This window comes from Diabrotica virgifera, chromosome 7 (genome assembly GCF_917563875.1).
Source record: "Diabrotica virgifera virgifera chromosome 7, PGI_DIABVI_V3a".
Lineage (NCBI taxonomy): Eukaryota > Metazoa > Arthropoda > Insecta > Coleoptera > Chrysomelidae > Diabrotica > Diabrotica virgifera.
Window position 1 is genome coordinate 118,206,742 of NC_065449.1, and position 16,939 is coordinate 118,223,680.

At 32.3% G+C, this 16,939-nt stretch overlaps 1 protein-coding gene across 1 annotated transcript in view; it reads left to right on the plus strand.

Moving 5' to 3' along the window:
* Nucleotides 1–333: 333 nt before the first annotated feature.
* Nucleotides 334–16,939, plus strand: part of LOC126887990 (cytochrome P450 6k1-like) — a 110,652-nt gene continuing 94,046 nt past the window's right edge. Inside the window, exon 1 of the mRNA XM_050655964.1 lies at nt 334–450. The gene's annotated coding sequence lies outside the window, so the exon portion shown is untranslated. The remainder of the gene's footprint in view (nt 451–16,939) is intronic.

The window sequence follows — 16,939 nt, forward strand, 5'->3', positions numbered from 1 at the left end:
CAATTATTATTACTGAAGGTGTCACCTAACTTTATGTGCAAAAATCCGAATGTCACCTCTCACATCCAAAAATAGACGTTTTTTCGCAGATCGTGACTGGTCTATTATAGCAAATAAATAATATCTGCTGATTTTATTATTGTAATAATTTCAAGACTTTTTGAACAAAGTCTGATTTTTTTTGTAAATATTGCGTCAAGGAAGTTAACGGTTCAAATTTAGAATTTAGATATTAAAAAATTACCACATATGAAATCTAAAAAAAGTCATCTGTAATAAATCTCTACTCTCTGCAAGGTCATCCAAATTCCATTTTGAAGATTTTGTAATTATTATCTTGTTAGTATACAATCGGATATTTGTTGAAGAAGTTGACATTCGTTTTTTGTTAGAAATATACAAATTTTTTAAATATTTTTGAAAATAATTTGGTGATAATAATACTTAAAGGTAAGTTAAAGGAATTAACTGAGTATTCATGCATTTTTACTATAAGTTGTGTAATATTAGGAAGTGGATTATTAATAATTTTAAAACAACTATACTTATTGCTATGAACTACGCTTGTTAGGCTTGACTAGCTGACAGGTGCTTCGGATATTGAATTTTTAGATCTACCATTTAATACCACACTCGAACCCACTTATTGGAATAGCGCTCGTGCCAAGCAAGAGTATTTCTATAACCGGGATATTCTAATAACCGATTATTGGTGGTTAGTAAAGACGTTTCTGGACCTCAAATTTTTATTCCTTTAACCGGGATCCGTGATATTCTTATAATCGGTATTCTAATAAACGACTTTGACTGTATATCCAATACAGGGTAGGCAGATGAACCAGAACAGAATCGTGAAAATCGGAATTGGGATTTTGAAGAGTTCATCTATTTGTTACTTCCGGTTATACCGGAAGTTGCCTATAATCGTTATTTTAAATGGGACACCCTGTATATTTTTACATTTTTGGATTCTCATCGATGGATTCTTTCTTAAAATATGAGATTTTGTAATATAGAGGGTAGTTTAAAAGAAAATTACGTTTTATATTAATTTCATAGCAATATTCACACCCTGTAGAATTGTACTGATTTGGCATCAAACTCTCGATTTATGTTCAAATGATTGTTAGTTTAATATTGTTAAAAATTATTAATATAGCGAAATAATATTTAATTAGTGTGCACAGAGTTGTCGAAACTCCGAATGAATATTTTCTTAAATGAGTAATTTATTATTGTAACAAAATGATATTTTATGGTACTTTTTTATTTCATAAGGGGAACCGAGCAAAATGCAAAATTTTGACGCATGTTAAAATTTTCAATGTGTTTTAAATCTATTCATTTTTTTCGAATCATGAGAAAACTAATCAGTATTTTTTTAAAATTTAAACGCAGAATTAAAGACTACTTTATTATCGAGGGCCGAAAGTTCCTTAGAATAAATAAAAAGTTTCTTTTGAATAAAACATTTGCAATTAAAAATAACAGTAAATTTTCTTTTTTATTTTTACCCCTGTAGTTTATTAAAATAAACATTATAGAAGTTTCCAGGGACTTTCGAACCTCGGCAATAATGAAATCTTTCATTCTGCGTTTATATTTTTCAAAAATATTTATTATGCCTCAGGATTTAGTTTTATGAGGATTCAAAAAAGTTAGTACATTTAAAACACATTGAAAATTTTGACATGCGTCAAAATTTTGCATTTTGCTCCGTTCCTTTTAAGCATTCCCTCTACCTAACTGCTTTAATTTGTGAGTTATTCATGATCATTTAAGCCAAACATTAATTTCAAATTACGTTAAATTTTATTAGGTTGGTCAAAAATAAGCTTACGAACATAAATAGGTACATATTAATCCAGATTGAACCCTAACTTATTAATATTATATATCAAAATGCCTAGGCTATTGAGGTGGTTGGTGCGTAAAATATTAATAAAAACATGCGATATTCTACATTGTTCGTAGGTAATGCCTTTGATACTAAACTTGCTTACACACTCGACGTTATATTATTTTTATAGTTCCAGTTGCTTTGTTACCATTACTAATATAAATTTTTGTAATGGGGAACTGATTAGTAAAGTTTTTGTTCTAGGAGAGTATCATAAAAATGTGCTACTCGCAATAAGAATTTACCATCAGCAATTAGCTGATAGACAACCAAGAAGAGAAACTTTTCAACGTTTTCTAGAACGGTTTCGACGGACTAGATACTTAGATTACGAGAACGTTCTTACTAATATGCAGATTCTGATTGACACTAATTATTACATTAAATTTATTTCAATCATCTATAATAGTTTACGTTTGATAAAATTTCTCGTAATCTAATTGTTCAGTCCGTTGAAACGGTTCTAGTAAACTAAGAAAAGTTTTTCTTATTGGTTGTAGTTTGTCACGGAATTGCTGATGATCAATTCTCATTGCTAGTATGGATGGCGGTTGTTGACAAAACATCGGTTTCCCGTTTACAGGTTTTTTTACCTACGGTTTAACCTACAGGTTATGACCGGTCAAAAAAACCGGTTGTTTCAAAAACCAGTGTTCGGTTTTTTTAGTCACAGCCAATACCCAATAGGTTACATTTACATTGCGCTTCAGTTTGCGATACTCCATTCGAATGGATATCAGTCCATATCGGTATAGCAATCAGTCATCAATGTTGTAAAATCGGTTTAAGTCAGCTTAAAATTTCTCATTATTTTAGCGCGGTGGGTGAAAATTTTTCACATTTTTTCTCTGAATTCAGTATTTTTTCCACTTACCCGGTTTTCACCGGTTATTACTTTAAAAAGAAAAAACCGGTTATAACCGTGACAAAAAACAACCGGAAAAACCGATTATTGCAGAAGAAAAAAAAGCGGTTTTAGGTTATAACCGGTAGGTTTTCCCATCCCGAATTGCTAGTAGCACGTTTTTGTTATATCTTCCTAGCAGGAAAACCATATGCATCAGATCCTCATTAGAAAAATTCATATTAGTGATGGTAAAAAAGCAACTGGAACTACAAAAAATAAGACAATGTCAAATGTTTAAGGGCATAGGCGCCAAATGTCACCTGACAATATATTCAATGTGTTTTAAAAGTATTAATTTTTTTCGAATCCTGAAAAAACTAATAAATATTTCTGAAAAATATAAACGCAAAATGAAAGATTACAATATTAGATACTTAGGGCAAAAGTTCCTGAAAACTTCTATGTTTATTTTAATAAGTTACAGGGGTGAAAATAATAGAGAAAATTTAGTGTGATTTTTAATTGCAAATATTTCATTCAAAAGAAATTTTTTATTTATTCTAAGGGACTTTCGGCATTCGATAATAATGTAATCTTCCATTAGGTTTTTAAATTATTTAAAAGTACTTATTAGTTTTCTCAGGATTCCAAAACATTGAATACAAAACACATTGAAAATTGTATGTGTTTATTAATATTTTACGCACCAACAATTTGAACAACGTAGGTATTTTGATATATTATCCAATATTAATAAATTAAGGATAAGTCTAGACTAATATGTATTTATTTTCATAAAATTATTTTTGATTGAACATTTTCACGGCCAACCTAATAAAATTTCAGGTAATTTTTGTTCCAATTAATTATAAATGTTTGGATTAGGCAATCACAAATAACTCATAAATTAAAGCAACTAGGTATACGAGATGCTTAAGGAATAAAAAAGTACCATAACATATTATTTCATTACAATGCGAAAATGCAGGGTGATTTAAGAAAACTGAGAAAATACCCATTCCGAGTTTCGACCAACCCTGTATACTAAAATTAAACATTTAGTTGTATTAATAATTTTTAACAATAGCAGACTATATTAAAAATTAGTTGAACATAAATAGAGTTTTTGATGTCAAATCAGTACTATTTTCCCTTAGACCAGTGCTTTTCAATCTTTTTGATTTTGCGACCCCTTTACAGGTTGAAATATTCTGGCGACCCCCTGGTGTCATAAAAAGCCAAAGAAATAATTTAATTAAAAACTACATACGTTAGGTAATCATTTTTTCCTATTTTGGTATATTTATCTTTATTCACGCGGGCCGAAAATTAAAGAACAGCCAATATTTTGCTTTGCAGTTTGACAAATCTACAGGTGTTTCCGACTGTGCACAGTTTGCAGTATTTGTGCGCTTTGAAGCAGATGACAATATAATGGAAGAAATCTTATTTTGCAAAGCACTTCCTGCAAACACTACTGATATGACCAATGTTTATACGATATGTTTTTAGAAAGCACTTGCAACTACAATATTGATTGGGAAAATATATCGGTATTTGTAGCGATGGCGTTAAAACTATGAATGGCAAAAATAGCGGATATTGCAAAATAAAATCGATAATGCCAAACATATCCTGGATAAACTGTTTTCTTCATCGACAGGCTCTAAGGTAGTACTTTTGGATATAAATAACGTCCTGCAAACACTACTGATATGACCAATGTTTGTACGATATGTTTTTAGAAAGCACTTGCAACTACAATATTGATTGGGAAAATATATCGGTATTTGTAGCGATGGCGTTAAAACTATGAATGGCAAAAATAGCGGATATTGCAAAATAAAATCGATAATGCCAAACATATCCTGGATAAACTGTTTTCTTCATCGACAGGCTCTAAGGTAGTACCTTTGGATATAAATAACGTGCTCAATGAGGTAATAAAAATTGTTAATTCTATCAAAGATAAAGCTTTGCAAACCCGGCTATTCAGAATCGTTTGTGGAAATATATCGACTCGCCTCATCAAAATCTCCTTTATCACACAGAGGTCAGTTGGCTATCCAAAAGAAAGTTGTTGACAAGGGCTCTGGAACTGAGAACTGAATTGTTAATATTCTCACAAGATGCAAAATCTAAATATGCTTACGGTTTTTCTGACCAAATTGGCTCTTCAATTTAGCATTTTGGCAGATCTTTTTAGCCACCTTAACAATTTGAACAAGAACCTTCAAGGAAGAGAACAGAATATTTTAACAGCTAAAGATAAAGTAAAAGCACTTTACGTAAAACTTCGTTTGTGGTCAACCTCTCTGCAAAACAAAATTTTTGAGTCTTTTCCATGTGTTCAGAAGATTGATGAAGATAATGCAACAGACCAAAATTTTGCAGAATATGCTCACATTCCTTGCATTATACAGAATTTACAAGAGCAACAACTTTTGACATACTTTCCAGAGTTGCACTCTGAAGCTGACAATAGGCATAGATGGATTTTAAACCCTTTGTTGGACACATCAATAGATCTGACTGATGTCAACAAAAAAATTAAATAATGTTGATCTTTTAGATTTAGCTGCTGATGGCATGGTAAAAATGAAATTTTTTTGGATAAAAATAAAACACCAATATTCACAGCTGGCAAGGGAAGCTTTTAAATTATTAGTGCAATTTGCCACTTCATACCTGTGTGACATTTTCTTCAATAGTAGACATTAACTAAAAAGAAAAATAGACTGCAATTAGAAAATTATTTGATTAGTAACCTTTCAAAAATAGTACCATAATTCGATAAACTCTTGAAAACCAAACAAGCACCTCCTCCCACTAAAATTGTATTTTAAGAACCTCAACTTTTTCTTTCAGTCGACGGCTCCCCGAGTAAGGCTTCGTGACTCCTCTGGGGGTCGCGACCCACAGATTGAAAAACACTGCCTTAGACAATTTTTCCTGCCAGGGTCAGGCAAGAGAAGACACTCGAGGCTCCAAAATCTGTGGAAGTGGTTAGTACCATGTGCCCATACCATATAAATTGTCAATATTCTTTCAGTTGCCCTCTGTAGTCGAGTGGTGTGTCGCGGGTTTTATTTTTCGGTATGTGCTCTAGTTAAGATATTCGACACAGATATTCCGCATATGGATTCATATGCATATGGATAAAAAATTCATTTCAACTGCGTCTACTTTTTTCTTTGCCTTTTCCGTCATCTGCCAGTATTATGATCTGGCCCTATAACTGCTCTGTAGATTGTCAATTTTGTATTAATGGAAATTAGATTAAACTAAAATAAATAATTAAAATATATATTTATACTTTTTTGTGCCTGTCGAAATCTGCGTCACATATCACAATTAGATGAATTTTGATTTTAATATTGCCCAAATATACAGGGTGTCCCGAAAAGATTGGTTATAAATTGTACCACACAGTCTGGGGTCAAAAATAGTTCGATTGAACCTAACTTACATTAGTATAAATGTGCTCATAAAAAAAGTTACAGCCCTTTGAAGTTACAAAATGAAAATCGATTTTTTTCAATATATCGAAAACTATTAGAGATTTTTTATTGAAAATGGACATGGGGCATTTTTATGGCAGCAACATCTTAAAACAAAATTATAGTGAAATTTACCCACCCCATAAAAAATTTATGGGGGTTTAGTTCCCTTAAAGCCCCCCCCCCCCCCCAAACTTTTGTGTACGTTCCAATTAATTCATTATTGCGGTACCATTAGTTAAACAACGTTTCTAAAACTTTTTTTTCCTTGGTATTTTTTAGATAAGTCAGTTTTTATCGGGATGCGGCTTCATTTTTAATATGTTTTCATAAAAAATTTATAGAGTTTTGTTCCTTTAAACCCCCCAAATGTTTGTGTACGTTCCAATTAAACTATTATTGTGGTACCATGAGGTAAACACAGTGTTTTTAAAACTTTTTGCCTCTTAGTCTTCTTTTGATAAGTCACCTTTTATCGAGATGTGGCTTCTTTTTCAAAATATACCTAAAAATGTAAATTATAAATAAATTTTCAAATATTAACAGATCTCTATAATCGTACTTAACCATATACAAAAATATGTGGTGGATTCGACAAATATTCAAAATATCTCGATAAACACTGGCTTATCGGAAAAGTACTGAGAGGCAAAAAAGTTTTAAAATATTGTGTTTACCTAATAATGCAACAGTAATAATCTAATTGGAACGTACACAAAAGTTTGGGGGGGTTTAAGGGAACAAAACCCCCATAAAATTTTCATGGGGTGAAGAAATTTCACTTTAATTTTTTTTAAGATGTTACTACTATAAGAATGCCACATGTCCATTTAAAATAAAAAATAATGATAAAAAATAATAAATAATAAATAAAAAATAAGTGAATTAATGTATGATAGAAATTGGTCAAGTTGTCTGTTATTTCCTGTATATTGGTGGAGATACGTGGATGATATACTAGTATGCTTTACAGGAACTAACAGACAACTTGACCAATTTCTATCATACATTAATTCACTTCATAGTAATATTGAGTTTACAATAGAAACAGAACAGAATACTTCCATAAACTTTCTAAATGTAACGAATACCAGACTACACAACAAACATGAGTTCTCCGTATATCATAAACCTACCCATACTGACACAACTATACACAATTCATCATCCCATCCTACACAACACAAATTAGCAGCCTACCATAGCATGATACAACATAGACTGACAGAAATTCCTATGACAAAAAATAACTTCGAGATAGAACTAAACATAATTAAACAAATAGCAGTAAACAACGGCTATAACGAACAAACAGTTAACAAAATTTTAAATCAAAAACTCCATAAGAAAGCCCTAAAATTAGTGTATCCACCACCACAGAAAGAACCCACTACCTTCTGCTCTCTCACATATACTGGCAAGATAACAACAAACATAGTACTCTGGGCTAATTAGCAAAATACAAGGAAAAGTTATTTACCAGTAATTTTATTGCTGGAATCGAATCTTATTATTGTATGTATTAATAATATAGGTATGCAAAGTCTGCAGATAGTGTGCTACTTTTTTTATAAACAATATGGCGCCCGAAAATCGTGTTTTTTTTTCAATTTTTGCTCTATAACTCCAAAGATTTTAACTTTACACCAAAAATACCCAAATAAAAATTCACCGCAATTAAATTCTGCATAGAGACGTGTTTCTCCCGATTCACTTCGACGAAAACTTTCCCCGGAAAAAGCGGGTTTTTCCAACAAAATCTTTAATTTTGAACTAAAATTTTAGATAAGTAATAATTAATCAATAATTAAGGCAGCCACAAAATATAACAATAGGAGAATACAACATTGAGGGGGTAAAAAACTTTACATACTTGGGATCCCTAGTCACATCTGATAATAACGTAGCAGAGGAAGTGAAGAGGCGAATATTTATTGCCAATAAAAGTTATCATGGCTTAATTCGGCAACTAAGATCAGACAACGTCGCAAGGAAAACAAAATGCCAAATATACAAAACCCTAATAAGACCGGTACTCACATACGGCTCAGAAACCTGGACACTCACTAAAAGAGAGGAAACATTGCTAGCCACCTTTGAAAGAAAAATCTTGCGACACATATATAAGGGCACAAAAGAAAATGGAATTTGGCGAAGAAGGTACAACTTTGAACTATACGAAATATACCAGGATCCAGATATCATAACATTCATTAAAATAGGACGGCTGCGTTGGATGGGACATGTAGAAAGAATGGAAGAAGGCGAAATACCAAACAAAATATTCAAACAGATGCCAGTAGGAAAAAGAACAAGAGGAAGACCGAAGCTGAGATATTTAGAACAAATAGAAAATGATATAAAAACCTTAAAAATAAAAAAACTGGAGAAAAAAAGCACGAAACAGATCAGAGTGGAGAAGAATCCTGGAACAGGCCAAGACCCAGAAAGGGCTGTCGAGCCAATGATGATGATGAATCAATAATTAAATAACTTGGTAGTGTAAAAAAACTTTTCATATAGACTATAATTCCAGAAGCCGATGGAAATTGAATAAACAGTTTAGCAACAATTGAATTTTTAATTAAAAATTTACGGTCGCTATAATAACGACAATAATTATGATGCACAAGAATAACTATGATTTTTTCATAAAAAAAAAACACTATACCTATTTAATGTACTTTACAGAATTGAAATTGGACTATTTAAGCGGCCTCAGGAATATTTTAAAATTATAAACAATTTTTTGGCTTATAAACAAATAGAATATCTCGGGAAATATTAAACTAAGTTAAATTGTGAAAACGGTATTTGAAAAACAGTAGCAGGACGCTTCTTTTAAAAGAAAAAACGTTTAATTACGACGAGTGATTCTTGAGATACAACCGGTGAAAGTTGACCGGAATTTACGGCAAAGATATAAACAATAGGATTATAATTTTCAAACCATCACCTTTTTATTTTTGTCCTCTTTCTGCACACCAATTTTCATATCCTTAAAATACTCATAACATATATTATTATAATAAAAACTATCGATAATACGTGTGAAAATTGCCAAAAATAGCAAAATTCCAATCAAAAATTAGGTTGGAGAAAATGTAACCCTCAAAGTTCAAAATCGGTATACGTTAAAAAAATGCATTTTCTCGGCTTCCCATGGAGCAATTTCCTTCATTCTTTTTTTGTTCCCTAATAGCTCGAGTAGAGCCATCGAACTAACTCATTATTAAATGTCAAACTTGCTTTTGTTTTGTTATAATAGATTAATTTATTTAGAAGAACAGATAAATACATATTTTTCCAGTTGTAGGCTTTTTTTTAGATAAACTTACTACAAGTGTACCTTTTAAAGTTAAAAATATAAATATTCTCATTTGAAAGCTGTATAATTATTAAACAATTTTTATTTAAACAAATTAAAATTTTGTGTTATAATAAATAAATTAACTTATTATAACAAAACAAAAGCAAGTCTGACATTTAATAATGCATTAGTTCCATGGCTCTACTCGAGTTACTTGGGAACAAAAAAAGAATGAAGGAAATTGCTCCATGGGAAGCCGAGAAAATGCATTTTTTTAAAGTATACCGATTTTGATCTTTGAGGGTTACATTATCTCCAACCTAATTTTTGATTGGAATTTTGCTATTTTTGGCAATTTTCACACGTATTATCGATAGTTTTTATTATAATAATATATGTTATAAGTATTTTAAGGATATGAAAATTGGTGAGGAGAAAGAGGACAAAAATAAAAAGGTGATGGTTTGAAAATTATGATCCTATTGTTTATATCTTTGCCGTAAATTCCGATCAACTTTCACCGGTTGTATCTCAGGAATCACTCATCGTAGTTAAACGTTTTTTCTTTCAGAAGAAGCGTCCTGCTGCTGTTTTTCGAATACCGTTTTCATAATTTAATTTAGTTTAATATTTCCCGAGATATTCTATTTGTTTATAAGCCAAAAAATTGTTTATAATTTTAAAATATTCCTGAGGCCGCCTAAATAGTCCAATTTCAATTCTGTAAAGTACATTAGATAGGTATAGTGTCTTTTTATGAAAAAATCATAGTTATTATTATGCATCATAATTATTGTCGTTATTATAGCGACCGTAAAGTTTTAATTAAAAATTCAATTGTTGCTAAACTGTTCATTCAATTTCCATCGGCTTCTGGAATTATAATCTATATGAAAAAGTCTTTTACACTTCGAAGTTATTTAATTATTGATTAACAATTACTTATCTAAAATTTTAGTTGAAAATTAAAGATTTTGTTGGAAAAACCCACTTTTTCCGGGGAAAGTTTTCGTCAAAGTGAATCGGGAAAAATACGTCTCTATGCAGTATTTAATTGCGGTGAATTTTTATTTGGGTATTTTTGGTGTAAAGTTAAAATGTTTGGAGTTATAGAGCAAAAATTGAAAAAAACACGATTTTCGGGCGCCATTTTGTTTATAAAAAAAGTAGCACACTATCTGCAGACTTTGCATACCTATATTATTAATACATACAATAATAAGATTCGATTCCAGCAATAAAATTGCTGGTAAATAACTTTTCCCAAAAATGGCCTCTTCTCCGATAATCAACCCAGACTATAGCCAGATACATAAAAAAGAAAGGAATAATACCAGCTCTAAGAACTAACAACAACTTAAGCAAATATATTAAGAACAATAAAAGTCGAAAGAGAAAGCAACTACAGAGTGGGGTGTACAAATTAACTTGCGGTGACTGTCCGAAAACGTACATCGGTCAAACTGGCAGAACTTTTAACAAACGGAAAGCAGAACACAAAAGGGCTTTCAACTATAGAAAAACAGACACTTCTACATACGCACTTCACCTTCTAGATCATAATCATTCTTTCAGTGAAGAGTTTCAAATTCTGCATATCCAAAATAAAGGCCTTAAGCTATCTTTTTTAGAATCTATGGAAATTAATAAACTGAAAAATACAGATATAATTCTGAATGACCAACTCGAGACAAACAGCTCCCCACTCCTCAACCTCTTCAGTTAGAGACTTAAAAAGGCAAACACATTGTAAATTATATCACTTGAGAAAGGCACTCTGCCGAAACAGCTGTAGTCACATAGTTGTAAATAATAAATTTTGTGTAAGTATAGAAAACAAAAGTTTTCAGTGATTTATTGTGAAACAGTTGTACATTTTTATTTGTATTAGTTTTACTTACTGAGTACGGGGATCAATCTTTCGTTGGAACTTTTCGCGCTGAGCAGTTGGGACGTGAATTGCAAATTTTAGAATTCCCTCGATTTCTTTAGTTTCAGTACCTATATAAAATGATATTTTAAATTTTGTTTCAAGTGCTATTAGATTAAAACTTATAGTTTTTGTATTAAAATAAAACTTCTATTGAGACAAATTTTCGAATAACGCCCTCGCGGTTTTTATAATTTGCAAACCATACTAATTCTGAGGCACAGAAGGTTAGGGGAGATCTATGAATTACATCTCACTTCCTGCCTGCTTAGAGTACCACATATAGTCCAAGCTGTGGGTGAAAAATAGGTCGATTTCAGGATATAATTCAGGAATTTTTGAAACCTATCAGTTGTTGTAAAGGACGATGCCAGGAATAACTTCTACTAAAATGTAACCAAAAATTTTGTGCGGTTTTTTATTTATGACGATTTTCATTTGATAAATTTGCAATTTTTCAAGATTTTTAATTTTGCAGCTTAGGATATTCACTTTAGAGAAAAAGTTTTAAATAGAAAATTGTAGTAAATTAAAAACCTACAATTTAAGATATTGCAAGTTGTTTTGACTTTTAGGAAAACCAAATGGAAAAAATTTAATAATAATAACTTACCGAGATTTTCTTAGATTTTCTTCGTGTTGTTAAATGTTGAAGCACTATTTTCGGTGGCATTAAGGAAAATGAAGGATGGGATAAAAGAAGGGAACTTACCGAAAATATGTTGTCTGGTATCGTCAATTTGTCTCACGGAAAACACACACAAAATCAAATTAAAATTGTCAAAGTGTACTATATGTTCCGACCGTATGTCTGTTAACGACTGACTGACTTAACATAAAGGACAGAAGATTATGCTTACTTAGAACTGTGTTGCCAAGACATTCCCAAATTAAAATAAATTAAATATATATTCATATTGGCGCAAACATAGCCCCCGCCCTGAAAAACCCATTTTTCAGCCAAATCTGTATGCAATTTGTGCCGAAAACACAATAAAAAAAACTAGTTCCAAATAAATACTCAAAGGACCAGGCATAAATTAATATACCAAAATTTTCAGAGTTAATTACCGTAACTCAAAAAAAATAATCGAAAAAAATAAATAAATTCTAATGAAAAATACCTATAACTATATACAAAAGATATTACTGTAAATTTATTGATTCGGAAGAGGGCATAACTTCAAAACTGGTCGTGTAAATGTCCCTTTCGAAGTTTTTACAGTAACATTTCTAACAACTCCGTCTTTACCCGGATGAACCTCAGTAACAATGGCCAACGGCCAACAAAGTGTAGGTACATTGTCTACCTTTAAAATAACAACCGTTCCGATTTTAACATTAGGCAAATCTATATTCCATTTTTCTCTAGTTTGTAAGGTAGTCAAATATTCCAAACGCCACCTTTTCCAGAAATCTTGCACCATTCGATCGATTAACTGGAACCTATCTAACCGGTTTATATTTAAATCTGTTAAATCGTCGGCCGGCAAACTTCCTAACGGTGTTAAATTTAAAAAATGTGATGGAGTTAATACCGATATTTGAGATGAATCAGTTGGTCGACGACAAAGAGGTCTCGAATTTAAGATTGCCTCTATTTGAATTAATAGAGTATTTAACTCTTCATATGTTAACAACTGATCCCCTATGACCTTATAGAGATGCGACTTAGCGCTGTTTACATTACTTTCCCAAAGACCCCCGTGACTCGGACTTTGTGGACTTATAAATTTCCATTCCACACCGTTCAAATTTAATTCACATAACAGTGCATTTTGATATTCTTCCGAACTAGCAAACCGATTAATTTCACTTAAAACCGTTTTCGCACAAACAAAAGATGATCCCTGATCAGAATACAAAACCTTGCATGGGCCCCTTCTTGCTAAAAGTCTTTTAAATGCTTGCATAAAATGTGGTGTGCTTAAAGAACTCACCAATTCTAAATGAACCGCTTTTGTGCTTAAACAAACCGCTAATAAACAATACGATTTATGAACCGCCGCATTACGTTTTTTACCTAATGTAATATTTATTGGCCCAAAATAGTCAACCCCTACGTGTAAAAAGGGTTTAGTAGCAGTAACCCTCGATACCGGTAAATCTGCCATGAGCGGTGTCAAAATTTTCGGTTTATTTCTAAAACAACGATTGCATTTAAAAACCCGATTTCTTATAAGATTTCTTGCCCCAAGAATCCAATACTTTTGACGCAATAAAGCTTCAAGCAAATATGCCCCCGTATGCATATAAATTATATGATAAAAATCAACAATCCGTTCAACTAACGTTTCTTTTCCCGATAAAATTAGTGGATGTTTTCCCGAAAAACTAAGGGATGAATTATTAAGTCGTCCCCCCACCATAAGTAAACCGTCTTGTAAAAATGGCCGTAATTTCTTAAGCTGTGTTTTACATTGTTTGTTTTCTTTTATCATTTTTATTTCAGTTTCAAAATGTTTTAACTGAATTAACTGAATTAAATAACATTCTGCTGTTCTTAGCGCAGTAGCCGTAATTAATTTTTGCACAGGAATTAATTTTAACAACATTAAAACCCGAACCGTAATCCGTAAAATTTTATGCCAGCTAGAATGACGTTCAACCAATTCAAGTAAGGGATGCATTTTTTCACCCTGCTTCTCCTCCTCAATAACCAAAACCTTAACCTCCGAAATATCCGATTCTAATATTGAAGAAGGCCAGTCCGATTCCCGTAATTTTATCCAACTAGGACCTTGTAACCAAAGTTCATGATTTATTAATTGTGAGGGTGTCAACCCTCTTGACAAGCAGTCCGCGGGATTATTTTTACCTTCAATATGTTGCCATGAAATATTAGGAAGGTTTTCTTTAATTTGCTGCACTCGATTAGCTACAAAAATATCTTTGGTATTTGCCGAAGTTAACCAACTCACCACCGTGGTCGAATCAGAATACGCAACTAGTTGTGAAATATGAGTAAGTTTGCTATAATTTTCAAATATTAATTTCAGCAAAGATGATAACAACAAAGCCGCGCATAATTCTAGCTTCGGAATGGTCATGGTCTTTTTTAAAGGTGCACATCTCGATTTTGCAGCAACCAGTCTCACACTCACTTCAGCGCTAGAATTTACAACCCTTAAATAAACTACCCCACAGTAACCGTCTTGACTTGCATCCGCAAACCCCAAAATCATAATCGGAACATCCCTCATGGCTCCTACATGTCTAGGGACCTCAAATTTTGAAAAATCTTGCCATTCATTGCATACCTTTTCCCATGATTTTTTAATCGTATCCGGGGGTGAGTCATCCCAACCCAATTTTAGTTGCCATAACTCCCTGATCATTAACTTTAAATGCAAAATAAATGGAGCAATCAGACCAATAGGATCATAACATTTTGCAGTAAGAGATAAAATCTTACGTTTTGTACAATTTTTATCGGGGGTGGTTAACCTATAGTTCAAAACATCCCTCTGCGGATCCCATTGCATCCCTAAAACTTTAGTCTCCGATTTAAGTGTAACCGAATTTTGTAAACGTTTTCCCAGCGGAATTTCTGATAACAAATTGTCCAAATTAGTCGACCATTTAACTAAGTCAAAACAACCACCTTTGAAGAGCTTTACCGATTGATTATATAATTCTTTAGCTTCAATTTCGTCCGGAACACTCGTTAAAAAATCATCCATATATAGCCCCGAAGAAATATATTTTTTAGCTAAAGGATAATCTTTGCCATCTTCATTTATCAATTGCTGAACCGTCCGTAGCGCTAAAAAAGGTGACGACCTTAAACCGAACGCAACCACCGTAAATTCATACGTTTTTATTTCCTCGTTTGGATCAAATCTCCATAATATTCTTTGAAACCGCCAGTGATCTTGTACTAATTTTATTTGTAAAAACATCTTTTTTAAATCCGAACTCAATGCTACTGGAAAAAGCCGAAAATTTATTAATAAAGTGCATATGTCCGCCTGCAGTTTAGGCCCGCTATGCAATAAATCATTCAAGGAGACATCAGTGTCTGAAGGGCAAGATGCATCCAATACGATACGTATAGGTGTACTTAAACTCTCTAATTTTATTACAGGGTGATGACTAATATAATAGGATAAGTCACAATCTTCTTTTTCCAATAATTTTAAGTATCCTTGATCCAAAAAATCCTGCATAATTTTATTGTAATCCGCACGCAAGCTGTCCGATTTTGTTAACCGTTTTTCCAAGGTTTTTAACCGATTTTCCGCCGAAACCCTTGAATTTCCCAAATTTTTTGGTGAACTTTTAAAAGGTAATGCAACAGTAAACCGGCCCGATATATCCCTGGAAACCGTGGTTTTATAAATATTTTCACATTCTATAGCGTCTAAATCCGGAATTTCCCGTTTTGGAACCTGCTCTAATTCCCAAAATTTTGTCAAAATTTGTTCAATCGATGTTTCTTCCCTTAAAGTGAGCAAATTTATGGGAGTGGAATATTCCGTATCCACCTGACCCATAATAACATACCCGAACGTTGTTTCTAAAGCCGCCCCTAAACCTGAAGAACTCAAAATCCGATTACCGCCGAAAAGAATAGGAAAAAACTGCGCACCGATTATGCCATCGATTGATTTAGGTTCAAAAAACTTATCGTCCGCTAATTGTAAATTTTTAAATTCCGATAAAGTTTGCAAATTTAATTTCGTTTTTGGCAATTTATCTGTAATATGATCAATAACTAAAGCTTGAACATCGTATTTTTTAGTCTGATCAAAACGCGAAGCGATAATAATGTCCGTTACTCCCCTTACCGACTGAGAGTTTTGTCCCAAACCTTGTACCGAAGAATTAATTTTTGTATATCTAAGACCTAGTTTTTTACAACATTCCGTGGTCAAAAGATTACACTGACTACCGTTGTCCAAAATAAACCGCGCCGTTGCATTTTGTAAAGGACTATTTAACACACATACCGTTACCGTTGCTAATAGAACCGTTTTTTCCTGATTTCTACTCAAAAAACTAGAATTTTGAAACGCACAATTAACTGAACCCGAATTGTGGTTATTGGAACCCGTTTCTGGAATACCGACACCAGAATTTGGTTGATTATTTTGATTATTTTCCTTCGCACCCCTTATTTCCGGTTTTCCTGCGCATAAAAGAAAATGATGATTCTTGGCACACTGGGCACACGGTCTTTTTAAGCACTGTCTTACACCATGTGACTGGGAAAAACACAGAAAGCATTAATTATTATTTTTTACCAAATCGTACCTTTGTGTAGGATTCATAGCCTTAAATTTATCACACCTACCCAAAAAATGTGACGATTTTTTACATAAAACACAAAAAGGCATTCTGTTATTGTTTTTATTCTCATGCTGGCTTACAAACAATGATTTCGAATTTTTATTTTTATGATAGCCACCGGAGCTAGCCTCTTGTGAGTCACTATTATGCAAAATTTTTG